Here is a 16380-nt window from a genome sequence, read left to right as displayed (position 1 = left end):
ATATTTCTCCCGGCAATCTTGATTCCGGCTTGGGCTTCTTCCAGCCCAGCATTTCTCATGATGTACTCTGCATATAAGTTAAATAAGCAGGGTGACAATACACAGTCTTGACATACTCCTTTCCAATTTGGAACCAATCTGTTGTTCCATATCCAGTTCTAACTGTTACTCCTGACCTGCATACAGATTTCCCAGGAGGCAGATAAGGTGGTCTGGTATTCCCATCTCGTTAATAATTTTCCAGTTGGCTGTGATCCACACAGTCAAAGGCTTTGGCCTAGTCAATTAAGCAGAAGTAGATGTTTTTCTGAAATTCTCTTCCTTTTTCTATGATCCAACAGATGTTGGCAATTTGATCTCTAGTTTCTCTGTCTTTTCTAAATTTAGCTTGAACATCTGGAAGTTCTCGGTTCATGTACTGTTGAAGTCTGACCTGGAGAATTTTGAGCGTTACTTTGCTAGCATGTGAGATAAGTGCAATTGTGTGGTAGTTTGAACATTGTTTGGCATTGCCTTTCTTTGGGATTGGAATGAAAACTGACCTTTTCCAGTCCTGTGGCCACTGCTGAGTTTTCCAAATTTGCTGGCATATTGAGTGCAGCACTTTCACAGCATCATCTTTTAAGATTTGAAATAGCTCAACTGGAATTCCGTTACCTCCACTAGCTTTGTTAATAGTGATGCTTTCTAAGACCCACTTGACTTCGCATTCCAGGATGTCTATCTAGCTCTAGGTGAGTGATCACACCATCATGTTATCTGGGTCTTGAAGATCTTTTCTGTATAGTTCTTTTGTATATTCTTGCCACCTCTTCTTAATATCTTCTGCTTCTGTTAGGTCCATACCGTTTCTGTCCTTTATTGAGCCTATCTTTGCATGAAATGTTCCCTTGGTATCTAATTTCCTTGGGCTTCCCTGGTAGTTCAGAGGTTAAAGCATCTGCCTGAAATGTGGGAGACCTGGGTTTGATCCCTGGGTCGGGAAGATTTCCCTGGAGAAGGAAATGGCAACCCGCTCCAGTATTCTTGCCTGGAGAATCCTATGGACAGAGAAGCCTGGTGGGCTACAGTCACGGGTTCACAAACAGTCAGACATGACTGAGTGACTTCACTTTCACTTTCTTTTGCATGAAATGTTCCCTTGGTATCTCTAATTTTCTTGAGATCTCTAGTCTTTCCCATTCTATTGTTTTCCTTTATTTCTTTGCATTGATCACTGAGAAAAGCTTTCTTCCTCTCCTTGCTATTCTTTGGAATGCCAGTCAGGTCCAGTGCTACCTCATTTAATCCTCCCATCAAGCCATGTCTTCTTACTATACCATTTTACAGCTGAGCACACTGAACTTAGGAGAGGTTTAAGTAAGCTACCCTGCCTGCAGAACGGGAATGCTTTATCACCAAGAGGGGGCAGAAGATAACTATACTCACCCTGGAGTCAGGCCATGTGGGTTCAAAGGCCAGAACCTTGGGCAAGTCACTTAACCTCTCTGAGCATCTGTTTCCCAACTATAAAGAGGAGATGGACAATATAATAGTGCCTGCTGGGAATTCCCTGGCAGTCCAGTGGTTCAGACTCCGTGCTTCCACTTCAGGGGACACAGGTTCGATTCCTGGTAAGGAAACTAAGATTCCACATGGCAAGTGGTGCAGCCAAAAAGAAAATGAACAAATAAAAAATAATGATAGTGCTTGCCTTTCAGGGTTGTGGTGAGGATTACATAAGCTAATTGTCCCTTGGTCATAGAAGCTGCCAGTAAACATGCATGCATGCATGCTAAGTCGCTTCAATCACGTCCGACTCTGCAAACTCCTGCCAGGCTCCTCTGTCCATGGGATTTTCCAGGCAGGAATACTGGAGTGGGTTGCCATTTCCTTCTCCAGGGAATCTTCCCGACCCAGGGATCAAACCTGGGTCTCCTGCATTGCAGGCAGACTCTACCATCTGAGCCACCAGGGAAACCCCTGAAAGTGAAGTGGCTCAGTTGTGTTCAACTCTGCAAACTCCTGGACTGTAGCCCACCAGACTCCTCTGTCCATGGGACTTTCCAGGCAAATACTGGAGTGGGTTATCATTTCCTTCTCCAGGGGATCTTCCCGACCCAGGGATCAAACTTGGGTCTCCTGCATTGCAGGCAGACTCTTTACCGTCTGAGCCACCAGTAAGACTATAAACCCATAAAGATTTAAGCTACACTGATTGGTGGGGGCGGCTGGCATTTGCCAAGGCTATTAGGCGAGAGAGAGACTTTGAGAAGTGGGGTCTGGGTCCTTGTCCACAAGTTGTGGCTCTGAACTGGGGAGAGGCCCTTGTTCTCCTTAACCTGGTACCTGAGGCTGACTGTGCTGACCTCTATGGGATGCTGGGCCAGGAGTATCAACATAGATGCAGCTATCCCAGGGAGACGCAACTGTGTCTAGACACAAAGCAACCTCTAACCACTGAAGAGTTGGGCTGAGCAGGAAGGAGAGTCAAGGCAGGCACTACTCATTCATTCATGCAACTAATACTGATTTGCCCCCTACTCTGTTGCAGAGCTGAGCATAGCAGAAGGCATCTTTAGGGGCTAAACTTTAGAGGGTCATGCATGCCTGGGGCTTCAGTCTCTTGGAAACCTGACGATTAATGGGTAACGAACTAAGTCAGGGGACTAAAACCCCACAAACTGTGTGACACGGCCAAAAAAAAAAGTGTGGACCCAACCTAGATGACGTAGAGCCTGGGTGCTCATCTTAATATCAACACTGATGACCACAAATGTCAGAGCCCAGTGGGGACCCCCGTCACCCTTTTGTGAAATCCTTCACCCATGTTAGCAAACAGGGAGAAATGCATTGAGAATTCCCCTTGGGGAAGCTGAGAGAAGAGCTCTTTATCTCAGGGCAGTTTCAGCTCAGTTGTAGTTGACAAAATCGGGGGGAAAACTGCTCTCTCTGGCCTCCTGTGGGACCTCAGGGAGTTGGTAGCTGGGGGATATGGGAGCAGGGCTGAGAGTCCCAGCAGGTTCCTGCAGACGTGCAGGGGGGCACAGGTGCCTGTGTATCCTTGGATTATCCTTCAAGCTCTGATGGTCACTTCTCAATGGGCTTTTGTCCTGGGCCTACTCACCCAGGGAGGTGGAACCAAGGCATGCTTCAGAGGGCCGACGAGTGATGTGCCAGCAATTCCAGGGTTTGAAGGATTCATTAGCTCCTGGAAATTATCCCATGTTTGCAGTCCTCCCAGGGAGCTGGCTCTGGTTGCAAGCCTGGCAGTCTCACAGTCTAAGCAGGGGCTGAGCTGGGCTACTGCCCTGGGCCCAGGTCAAGGGGAGGTGGCTGTTCTAAAAGAGTGACCCAGGATCCTAGCTAACCTTTTTTTTTTTAAAATATGTATTTAAAAATTTTATTTGGCTATGCTGGGTCTTAGTTGTGGCATGTGGGATCTTAAATTGTAGCATGAAACTCTCAGTTGCGGCATGTGGGATCTAGTTCCCCGACCACAGGTCGAACCTAGACCCCCTGCATTGGGAGTATAGAGTCTTCACCACTGGACCTCCAGGGAAGTCCTCTAGCTAACCTTTATAGAGCACCTGTACCTGTGTGAATTCATTCAACTGTTCCTAGATCCTGTGAGGTGAAGACTGCTATTCTTGTCCCCATTTTACAGAGGAAGAGACCAACGCACAGAGTTTTTGAACCATGTTCCGGCCCTCCCAGGCCTGGATTAGGGACTCTCAGCAGAACGCATTGCCATTCTTTCTCTCTGGCCTGTAAGGCACCTTCCCACTGATCACTCCTCTTTGTGCTGACTGGGAAATCTGTTACCATTGAAGGGGGAGGAACACAAGAGTAGGGAAGGAAGACAAACTGGGTTCTTACCAGAAGGACTTTGGCTGCCATGGCCGTGACCATCCAAGTTAATAACAGCTGAGCACGTCACTATGTGTTGTGGTACTTAATGGGCTGTATAACTTGGGTTGAGTTACCTGACTTTCCTCTTTTATAAAAAGATGCTTATAGTGCTTACTTCACCAGGTTGTTCAGAATCTCCCTCACACATACTGTCTCTCACAGGTGGCTCAGTGGTAAAAAGTCTGCCTGTCCATGCAGGAGATACAGGCTCAACCCCTGATCTGGGAAGATCCCACAGGCCGCAGAGCAACTAAGCCTGTGGGCTACAATTACTGAGCCTGTGCTCTAGATCCTGGAAGCCACGATTACTGAGCCCACAGTTCCTAGAGCCTGTGCTCTGCACCCAGAGAAGCCACTGCAATGAGAAGCCTGAGCACCGCAACGAAGAGGAGTCCCTGCTCCCTACCGCTAGAGAAAGCCCGCATACGGCAACGGAGACCCAGTGTAGCCAAGAATAAATCAATCAATAAAAAGAAGGACGTTGTCACCCACAGGTTGTCTTCTAGGTCTAAGCTTGGTTCAAGGGCTTAATGGAGTCATTGTGATTTGTTTTGTTTTTTTTTTACACAACTTCTACCTGAATTCCTTCTGATCTGGGCACTAGGAACTCAAGTAAGAAAAATAAGTGGTCCCCGCCCATCTCAGAGCTCAAATTCCAGCAGAGGTGACTGTCAATAAACAAAGGAACAAATGGTCTGTGAAGTTAAATTATTACCTCATGTCCCACTCCATGAAGGAAGTAAGTAGGGTGCTGTGATGGTAAATTGTTTTAAGTACCTAACATTCATTTCAGAGAGGATGGTCAGGGAAGGCCTGTCTGCAGAAGTGGTATTAGGCTAGATGTGGAGGCTACAAAGGAGCTAGATGTGTAAGAGCCTGGGGAGAGTGTCCCCACCAGCGACACAGCAGGTGCAAAGGCCCTGAGGTGGGAGTGAGCTTGGATTTGTGAGAAACTGGAAGAAGGAGGCCTGGGTGGCTGGAGCCTTGTCAGAAAGGGAGGGGAGATGCCAGGTCAGCACCAGGCCAGACAGGCTGTGTGCACAGACATGGACTTCAGGATCTGGTTTTACCCCACCCACACCCATAGTCTGGGGATTGTCTTGCAGCAACCTACACTCTGAATACTTCCTAGAACTTCACTAATTCAAGCCTCATGAGTCTGTAGCAGTGCAGACATGGCTGAACCACACACTCAGGGAGAAGCAGGCTCTCTGATGGCATTTACAAGACTGTGAAGGGGATGCTGATGGGGACGCTGAGTGATCTTGCAGGCCCTTCACGCTTTGGTACCAGAGCCTGTGTTTCTGGAAATACGACTGATTTGAGATCCTGAAAAGCACCCTTGCTGCAAAACTCCTCCACATCAAGATGGGACACAAAGGAGAACTTTTAAAACACAAAATCAGTTTTTCTCTGATTTATTTATTAAAAAAATTTTTTAATATACCCTTAAAAATTATTTATATTTTTGTATATGGTCTTTTTAAAAAACCCTTTTACTATTCCACATTATTACTTTATTTATTTATTTTTGACCGCACTGGATCTTCATTGCTGTGCACGGGCTTTCTCTAGTTGCAGTGAGGTGGGGCGGCTACCCTTTGTTGTGGTGCATGGGCTTCTCATTGCAGTGGTTTCTCTTGTTGCAGAGCACAGGCTATTAGGCACTCGGGCATCAGTAGTTGTGGCTCACAGGCTTAGTTGCTTCATGGCATGTGAGAACTTCCCAGACCAGGGGTTGAATCCATGTCCCCTGCATTGACAGGTGGGTTCTTAACCACTGGACCACCAGGGAAAGTGAAAGTGAAAGTCACTCAGTAGTGTCTGACTCTTTGTGACCCCTTGGACGACAAAGTCCATGGAATTCTCCAGGCCAGAATACTGGAGTGGCTGGCCTTTCCCTTCTCCAAGGGATCTTCCCAATCCAGGGATTGAACTTGCATCTCTTTTATCTCCTGCACTGGCAGGCAGGTTCTTTACCATTAGAGCCACCTGGGAAGCCCAGATTTTAACATAACTGCCCGTAAAGTCACGGGATGAAACTTGTCTGTTCATCTGGACACAAGGCGGAAGAACAAAAGAGCTCCTCTGAAAACTTGTGACCACAGGCCTGCCTTCATGTGAGTTTGGAGTTTGAATTTATACCATCTTTGTGATCCAGAGAGAACCAAAGGGGAGGGACTTCCCTGGTGGTCTGGTGGTTAAGACTCCGTGATCCCAACGCATGTGGTCTTGGATTCAATCCCTGGTCAGGGACTTAGATCCCACATGCCGCAACCAAGACCTGGCACAGCCAAAAAAAAAAAAAGAAAGGGGGAAAAAAAACTAAAGGGAAAATTTGTGTTTGTCTTTCAGTTCAGTTTAGTTCAGTCGCTCAGTCATGTCTGACTCTTTGTGACCCCATGGACTGCAGCATGCCACGCCTCCCTGTCCATCACCAACTCCAGGAGTTTACTCAAACTCCTGTCCGTTGAGGCCATGATGCCATCCAACCATCTCATCCTCTGTCATCCCCTTCTCCTGCCCTCAATCTTTCCCAGCATCAGGGTCTTTTCAAATGAGTCAGCTCTCTGTATCAGGTGGCCAAAGTATTGGAGTTTCAGCTTCAGCATCAATCGTTCCAGTGAATATTCAGGACTGATCTCCTTTAGGATTGACTGGTTGGATCTCCTTGCAGTCCAAGGGACTCTCAAGAGTCTTCTCCAACACCACAGTTCAAAAGCATCAATTCTTCGACCCTCAGCTTTCTTTATAGTTTAATTCTCACATCCATATATGTTTGCCTTTGCTTTTCCTCAAAGTAGGGCCTGTGAGAAGGCCCTGGGTTGGGCCAGTCTGTGTGGGAGGTGTTCATAAGTAGGGCAGGGAGGTGAGTAGGGAGAAGAAGGATAATGGGGTGCCAACGAGCTGTTACTCATGTGGGGATGTGGGGCCAGACCCTGAAGGGACCCCAGGGAGACTGAGTGGAACGAAGCTCAGAATGTCCCTGCAGGGGGTGGGGGCTGGGCATCTCTCCATCAAAGTGACTCTCAGGGGACCAGCTCCTGGTTCACTCTGAACATGTGTCCCCACAGCCCGGAAATGTTCTTGTCCTCACAGAGGATTCCAGAAGCCATGGGGGCCTACTGGGAAGTGTCTACCATGATGTGGGGCTAGTTGAGGAGATGCAGTGAATCCCAGACAATGTTTTAATCCGTTAAGTTCAGCCGTCCTGGGAGCAGTGTTGGAGGGTCTGGCAGAGGCCTCATACCCTCAACCCTGACTCTGCAGAATTCCCATCCTAAGGTGCCCAGCTGAATGCCAGCCCAAATTCACCAGGGCTTCCCAGGCAGTCCAGTGGTTAGGACTCCACACTCCCACTGCAGGGGGCACGAGGCTCAGTTTCTGGTGGGGGAACGAAGACCACACGTGCAGCGCGTGTGTGTGTGCTCAGTCGTGTCCAACTCTTTGTGACCCCATGGACTGTAGCCTGCCAGCCTCCTCTGTCCATGGGATTTCCCAAGCAAGAATACTGGAGTGGGTTGCCATTTCCCCTCCAGGGGATCTTCCTGACCCAGGGATCAAATCCATTTCTCCTGTGCCTCCTGCATCGGCAGGTGGGTTCTTTACCACTTGAGCCACCTGGGAAGCCCTCCCACAGGCTTCGAGGTGTGGTGGGAAAAAAAAAAGCCCAATCTTCCCTGAGAGTATCACCAGATTCTTCTTCCATGTGACATTTTCATGTCCCCATGCTTTTGTACATGCCATGCCCTCTCCCTGGGATTCTTTCCCCTTTCGCTGATGTAAAGTAACCTTAAGTGTCACCTCCTCTCCTGGAGGAGCCCTGCTGCTGTCCTCCCCGCCCCCGCTCAGCATTCCTTCCTCTGCACCCCCATGGACTCCCTAGGACATTTCAGCCGGATGTCCCAAGGAGAAGCATTTGTTTACAGTTTTCTTTCCTGCTACAGTGTTTACAGCTCACCCTGTGCCCAGCCCAGGAAGTACAAGTAAAATGAGTAGATAACAGAGTTGTGAAAGTTACTGACCTGCTCCGACCTCCTTCTCATCCATCACCTTAACAAGGGTGAGCCTTGCTATGGAAAAGTTGGTCCACTTAGTTTCAGTAAATAACTCTGTACCCATGAAAATAATAACACTTACTTCTTTAAAACAGTCCGTGAATTTTATGGGACTTCCCCGGTTTGATCCCTGGTCAGGAAACTAAGATCCCAAGTGCTGTTCTGTGCCGCCATAAGATTAAAAAAAAAGTATGAATTTTAGACCAGATCTCCTTTTAAAGTGTTTTGGTTTTGGCTTTAAATTGAGGTGAAATTCACCTCCCGTTTAGTGTAGAGTGAGGTTTTTGCTTTTTAATTTATTTTATTGATGTATAGTTGATTTACAATGTTGCATTGATTTCTGCTGTATGGCAAAGTGATTCAGTTATATTCATTACATACATAGTCAATACATATATATTCAATACATACACAGACTTTTTTTTCATATTCTCTTCTACTATGGTTTATCACTGGTTATTGAATATAGTTCCCTGTGCCATACTGTAGGATCTTGCTGTTTATCCATGTGCTCAGTCACTCAGTTGTATCCAACTCTCTGCGACACAATGGCCTATAGCCCCCCAGGCTCCTCTGTCCATGGAATTCTCCAAGCAAGAATCCTGGAGTGGGTTGCTATTTCCTTCTGCATGGGATCTTCCTCACTCAAGGACTGAACCCTCATCTCTTATTGGCAGGTGGGTTCTTTACCTATCTGGGAAGCCCCTGTTTATCCATAGAGGGAGGTTTTAAAGACACTTCTTGGTTTGGGGCATGCACCGGCCGACTTGATGCCGCTTCCCTGCTTTCTCTGTTTGTGCATCCCTGGGAGACTGGCTGGTCCTGGCAGTGGTCCCAGGTACTTGCTGTACTGTGAGGTTGGAGATGTTTCCTTCCTCTAGATCTGCCCTCTCACTCCTAGGGCTTTCCCTTGGGGGAGCACAGAGGAGCTTGGCTGATGCTCTAGGATAAGCCTGGGGTTGCCAGCACTACTTTAGCAACCACAGGGATGAGCCAGGCTTCCAATGGAGGAGCAGAGCTGGCACTTCACGCCTGCTTGTTAGGGACATCGCGCTGGGACGTGGCTCCCATCTGTGCCCTTATAGGCAGCCCATGCAGTCACGGATCAGATTTCCATTCCCAGAACTTTAGAAGCAGATTGGGTCACAAGTCACAAGTCTTGAGTGATGAGTAAACTGGGAAAGTGAATTTAAGTGAATATTTTCATTCCAGAATCAGCTTTCCAGGGTGGAGGTGGAGATACCCATCCTGCAGAAATAGCCCATATTACGTTTTCTTTCTTTTTTGGCCATGCTGTGCAGCGTGCAGGATCCTAGTTCCCTGACCACAGATTGAACCTGCATCTCCTGCAGTGGGAATGCAGAGCCCTAACCATTAGACCACTAGGGAAGTCCTGTCATCATTTAAAAAAAAAAAATTGACATGAAGTTGATTTTAGGCTTCCCTGGTGACTCAGTTGGTAAATAATCTGCCTTCAATGCAGGAGACCCAACTTTGATCCCTGGGTCAGGAAGATCCCCTGGAGAAGGAAATGGCAATCCACTCCAGTATTCTCAGCTGGGAAATCCCATGGATAGAGGAGCCTGGAGGGCTACAGTCCATGGGGTTGCAAAGAGTTGGACACGACTTAACGACTAAACCACCAACCACCACAGCTGATTTACAATGTGTATTTGTGTTTTTTTTTGTTTGTTTGTTTGTTTTGCTTTTGTTTGTGGCTGTGCTGGGTCTTCATTGCAGGAAGCAGGCTTCTGTAGTGTCTAGTTGTGGCAAGTGGGCTTAGTTGCCCTGCAGCACGTGGAACCTGAGTTCCCCAACCAGGGATCAAACCCAAGTCCCCTGCATTGGAAGGTGGATTCTTAACCACTGGACCACCAGAGATGTTCCTGTTGTGTTAGTTTCTGTGGTATATTCTTTTTAAAAATATTCTGTCCCATTATGGTTTATTGGAGGATATTGAATATAGTTCCTTATGCTATACAGCAAGACCTTGTTGTTTATCCATCCTATATATAATAGTTCAGATCTGTTAATCCTGGACTCCCAGTCCATCCCTCCCACTCTCTCCCTCCCCCTTGACAACAAGAATACAGCAAGTCTGTGCTCTAAGTCTGTGAGTCTGTTTCTGTTTCTCATTTGTGTCATGTTTTATATTCCACTTCTAAGTGATATCATATAGTATTTGTTTTTCTCTTTCTGATTTACTTCCCTTAGTATGATCATCTCTAGGATAATCTCCATCTGTGTTGCTGCAAGTGGCATTGGTTCATTCTTTTTCATGGCTGAGTAGTTTTCCATTGCATCTGTATGCCACATGTTCTTTATCCATTCATCTGTTAGTGGACATTCAGGTTGTTTGCATATCTTGGCTATTGTGAATATTGGGAGGAACCCATCTTAACTTCGATTTTGTAGCTCAGATATGACATCAAGGATCATATCCATCTGGCTTCCCTGGTGGTCCTGTGGTTAAGAATCTGCTTGCCAATGCAGGCGACCCAATGGGTTTGACCCTTGCTCCAGGAAGATTCCCACATGCCACTTGGCAACTAAGCCCCTGTCCACTACTACTGAATCCTGGGTGCCTGGAGCCCATGCTCCACAGCAAGAGAAGCTACTGCAAAGAGAAGCCCGAGCACCGCGACCAAGAGTAGCCCCTGATCACTGCAACCAGAGAAAGCCCTAGTGCAGCAAGGAAGACCCGGGAAGCCCAGCCAAAAATAAATAAAGAAACATGTAATTAAATAAATCTTAAAAAAAAAAAAAGACTCATATTCATCAACAAGGCATTGAAACAGAGGAACCCTGATGAATCTGTTAGACTCTGGGTCATTTTATTAATATTTGGCTTGATGAATTTTTTGAAAAAATAGAATAAGGGTCATCAAACTGTAACCTTAAGGTCTGTTTTTGTATAGCCCAGAAGCTAAAAATTCTTTTTATACTTTTAATTTTGGGGGCTGTGCTGAATCTTTGTTGCTGTGAGAGGAATTTCTCTAGTTGCAGTGCTTGAGCTTCTCACTGTGGAGGCCTTTCTTCTTGCTGAACATGGACTTTTGGTGCCCAGGCTTTAGTAGTTGTGGTACATGGGCTTAGTTGCTCCCTGGCATGTGGAATCTTCCCAGACCAGAGATTGAATCCATGTCCCCTGCTTTGGCAGGCGGATTCTTAACCCCTGGGCTACCAGGGAAGTTTTATTTTTACTTTTTTGATTTTTTTTAAGTTGTATTTTTTTCTTGGCCACATCATGTGGTTTGCTGGATCTCAAGTTCCCTAGGATTCTCTGGGAATCCCTAGTTCCCCGACTACGGATTGAACCCATGTCCCCTGCACAGGGAGCACAGAGTCTTAACCACTAGACCATCAGGAAGTCCTGGTTTTCACATTTTTAAAGGATTGGGAAAGAATCACCAGGATAATAATATTTCATGACAGGTGAAAACTACAGAAATTTAAATTTCTCTGTCCTTCAAGTTTTGTTGTGACACAGCCCTGCCCATTCATTTATGTAGTGCTCATGGCTGCTGCTTTCCCTATGTAGGCAGAACTGTGTAGTCGAGACATAAATGGGGTGGCTGTAAAGCTGAAAATAGTTACTGTTTGGTGCGGAAAGTTCACTGAGCCTTGGGTTGTGATAATGGAGATAAAGGACTTAATGATACTGCCACACCCGGTACAATGCCCCTTACACTAAGCATTACTTACACTGAAGGAAGGGAGGAATGGATGCTGGGAATGAGCAAGATCACTTGGTCTCCCATGGAGGTTTCAAAGTTCTTGTTACCAGATCCAGGTTCCCCCCACCCCCCACTCCCCAGCTGGATCAGTGATAAAGAATCCACCTGCTAATGCAGAAGACACAGGAGACATGGGTTCAAACCCTGGTTCGGGAAGATCCGCTGGAGTAGGAAATGGCAACCTACTCCAGTATTCTTGCCTGGAAAGTTCCATGAGGACCCTGGTGGGCTACAGTCCATAGGGTCACAGAGTCGGACACGACTGAGTTGGACCCACTCACCTCAGATCCAGGCTGCACCAGCATCAAACCCTGAAGGGAGATGTGGTGGTCACGGCCTCCAGAAGCCCACACACTTCTGGACAACGAGGATGAGATTCTCCGCGTCAGCTTCAGGAAACTGCGCCCTGGCCGGTCATCCGGGAACCCGCCCACCCTTCTCAGGAATTCACCCTCCCCGCCTGGTGGGTGTCAATGCCACTCCTTATTCTCAAATGCCAGATTACCTAATGTCTCAGTCTGCTTGGGCTGCCTGCACAAAGTACCAGACTGGGTGGCCGCAGCCACAGAAAGGGATTTCCTCATAGCTCTGCAGGCCGAGCCTCCACAATCAAGGTGCTGAAGGTTTGATCTCTCCTGGGGCTTCTCTCTAGGCCTGCAGACACTACCGTCTCCCTGTGTCCTCAGCCGGCCTTCCCTCCCTGGCATCTCTCTCTCTTAGCTTTGAGCCTATCTGTATGACCTCATTCAACCTCAGTCACGTCTTTAAAGGCCCTGACTGCAAATACAGTCACGTGCTGAGGTCCTACCAGTTATGGCTTCTGAAACCGAGTCTACCTCAAAACTGAAAGAACTGAAACCAAGTTTTCCTGCCGAGTTTATTTTTAACCTCTCTTTCCAAAACTTTATTCTCTTTCTTGTCTGTTCCCCATTCCCCTCAGGATTGAGGAGTATCTAAGAAAAGTAGGGAACTGGAACTAAGCAGGACTTTCCGGTGTCCCCCTGGGAAAAACAGTACCTCCACTGTCTCTCGTTTCTTGTTTGTAGAAAAAAGACTTTAGTCTCCTAGGCTTTCCCCAAGTTCCAAAGAGCAGATCCAGCAGTTAATGATTAGGACAATAAAGCCCCAGGACTCCTAGTTCCTCCTGAAGGGACAGAGATAACTGTCTGATCCAACTCTTTGAGTTGTTCTGCATAAACTTAGACCCCGCCTAGTGGAGGATGGTGGTGACATGCTGACCACAAGCACCAGACCCCAGGCTGGTTGGAAGCAGAAGGTTAAAGACTGAGATTCCCATTCATCACTCTATTGTCACACCACAGACCAATCAGAAGAAGGTCCATGATCAGCCATCCTACCCCCTAACACTGTCTTTAGTGTCACACATTCAAAAAACTAAGATCATGATATCCAGTCCCATCACTTCATGGCAAATAGAAGGGGAAAAAGTGGAAACAGTGACAGATTTTATTTTCCTGGGCTCCAAAATCACTGTAGATGGTAATTGCAGCCATTAAGTTAAAAGATGTTTGCTTCTTGGAAGAAAGCCATGACAAACCTGGACAGTGTATTAAGGAGCAGAGACAAAACTTTGCCGACAAAGATCCATGTAGTCAAACCTGTGGTTTTTCCAGTGGTCGTGTACAGATGTGAGAGTTGGACCATAAAGAAGGTTGAGCACCAAGGAATTGATGCCTTTGAATTGTGGTACTGGAGAAGACTCTTGAGGCTCCCTTGGACTGCAAGGAGGTCCATCATAAAAGAAGTCAACCCTGAATATTCTTTGGAAGGACTGATGCTGAACCTGAAGTTCCAGTACTTTGGCCACCTGATGGGAAGAGCTAACTCATTGGAAAAGACCCTGATGCTGGCAAGGGTTGAGGGCAGGAGGAGAAGGGCATGGCAGAGGGTGAGATGTTTGGATGGTATCATTGACTCAATGAACGTGAGTTTGAGCAAACTCTGGGAGATAGTGAGGGACAGGGAAGCCTGGTGCACTGCAGTCCTTGGGGTTGCAAGAAGTCGGAGGTGACTTAGTGACTGAACACCACCACCACCAGTGTCTTTAAAAACCCTTGCCGTCAGAGAGTTTGAGTTTTTTAATCATGAGCTGCCCATTCTCCTTGGTGCTCTGCAAATAAATCTTTCTTTCTCCAGAAACTTGGGTGTTTTGTTTGGCCTCACTGTGCGGCACTGATACTGCAGCCGAAACTGCAATACTTTGACCACATCACACAAAGAACTGACTCACTGGAAAAGACCTTGATGCTGGGAAAGATTAAAGGCAGGAGGAGAAGGGGATGACAGAGGATGAGATGGTTGGATAGCATCACTGACTTGATGGACATGAGTTTGAACAAGCTCCGGGAGTTGGTGACGGATAGGGAAGCCTAGCCTGCTGCAGTCCATGGGGTTGCAAAGAGTCAGACATGACTGAGCGACTGAACTGAACTATGCAGCAAGCACACGGACTTGGGTTTGACAATTTCAGCATGAATTTTGGGGGAGATGTGATTCAACCCATGTCCCTTAATTTTCTTGATTTTGTTTAAATCAGAGTGTATCTGGGGACTTCCCGGGTAGTCCCATGGTTAAGAATCTACCTTGCAATTCCGGGGATACAAGTTAAATCCCTGGTTGGGGAAATGAGATCCTACTTGCCTGGGAACAAATAAGCCTGGGCACCATAACTAGAGAGTCCATGTGCTGCAATGAAAGATTCTGCTAGGGCTTTCCTGGTGGCTCAGTGGTAAAGGATCTGCCTGCCAGTGCGGGAGACATGGGTTCGGTCCCTGATCCAGAAAGATCCCACATGCCTCAGAGCAACTAAGCTTGTGCACCGCCTCTATTGAACCCGGGCTCTAGAGCCGGAGAGCCATAACTGTTGAAGCCTGTGTGCTGTGGAGTCTGAGCTCTGCAACAAGAGAAGCCACAGCAATGAGATGCCAGTGCATCGCAGCCAGAGTAGCCCCCCTCTTCAAAACTAGAGAAACGTCTGCACAGCAAGAAGACCCAGGACAGCCAAAAATTAAAAATAAATAAATATTTAAAAAAAAAGATTCTGCCAGCCCCAATTAAGTCTTGACACCAGCAAATAAATTATTTTATTTAAAAAATAATTATATTTTTAAAAAGTGTAACTGCTCTGGAACCCTGTCAGGCAGCATGGAAGGGAAATTCACTCTCAGGAAGGCAGCTCTGGCTTCCTGCCTTCCCACCTGCAGAGATGCTGAGGGTCTCCGGAGGCCATTGAGACCCTAGGGGGCAGGACCCTTGGAACTTCCCTCCTCATTGGTTGGTGCTGATATGCCCTCGTCCTAGCTGCCCACTTCCAGATGAAACTGGGAGCCCCACTCCCACCTGCCCCCACATTCTCCAGGTGCTTGTTCCCCCGGGGCCCTCCAAGGATACAGACCAGCCCTCAGTTTGCCCCTTCTCTGCCGGCCCCTCCCTCAGCCCCCAGCCGCATGCAATTCAATTCTTTTCTGAGTCTAAGAAAACTCCGAATTTGGCCTCAGAGCAGGGAATTCTAAGTGTCCAGCCTCAAAACCCAGTTGGTATGTCTTAAGGAGGAAGGGAGGGAGTAACAAATAGCTGGCTTCTTTTTTCCAAGAGTAGGGAAACCAAATGCTCACATTCCATAGTTTAGTAGATGATTCTGGCACATTCAAGCTTTCTGCCCTCCACTGTGCTCTCTCTCAGCAGTGGCCTCTGCAAATCTCTATTCTGCTTGGAACCACCCTCTGCCACCCTCCTCCATGCCACCACCCCCCTGCCCCCGGCTGACCTTAAATGATGCCAGCTTGTCTGCCTCCTTGAACCCCCGTGATTTCCTGCCAGCAACCCTTGCACACGGCACCATCTCTTCTCCCCTACTTCCCTGGGAGGTAGAAAGTTCCGGCCCCAGGCCAAGTGCTCCCTACCCTCCTCCAGCTCCATCAGTGGCCCCTCTTTTAGATTTTTTTTTTTAAATAAAGTTTTATGTTTGGTGGTGGTTTAGTTGCTAAATCCTGTCTGACTCTTGGGACCTCACCATGGACTGTAGCCTGCCAGGCTCCTCTGTCCATGGGCTTCTCCAGGCAAGAACGCTGGAGTTGGTTGCCATTTCCTTCTTCCTGACCCAGGGATTGAACCCTGGTCTCCTGTACTGTTTATGTTTAGAAACATTGATGATTTACAGAAAAGTATACAGAGACTTCTCATATACAACCCTCTCACCCAGTTGTACACTACTATTAACTAAGTTCACACTTCACTCAAATTCCCTTAGTTTTTACCTAATGTCCTTCTTCTGTTTCAGGGTGCCACCCAAGATGTCACGTGACATTCTGTTGCCATGCCTCCTTTGGCTACTCTTGGCTGGGACAGTTTCTCAGACTTTCCTTGTCTTTGAGAATCTTGATGTTTTGGGGAAGTATGGTTGTCAGTAGACTGTCCCTCATTTGGGGTTCGTGTGGCGGTTTGTTTGTTTTTCTCATGACTAGACTGGTGTTTAAGGGCTCTTGGGAGGAAGACCACAGAAACGAAATGTCATTCTCATCACAACGTTTCAAGGCTGCCTGATGTCAACATGCTCACTGCCAAAGTCACTGGATGTTGACTTTGATCACCTGGCTGAGGTGGTGGCTGTAAAGTTCTTCTTTGTCTCCCATTCCATACTGTGCTCCCTGGAAGAAGTCAGTAGGTGTAGCCCC

The sequence above is a fragment of the Oryx dammah genome, unplaced genomic scaffold (genome assembly GCF_014754425.2).
Source record: "Oryx dammah isolate SB20612 unplaced genomic scaffold, SCBI_Odam_1.1 HiC_scaffold_21, whole genome shotgun sequence".
NCBI lineage: Eukaryota > Metazoa > Chordata > Mammalia > Artiodactyla > Bovidae > Oryx > Oryx dammah.
Note: the sequence above shows the minus strand (reverse complement) of the source record.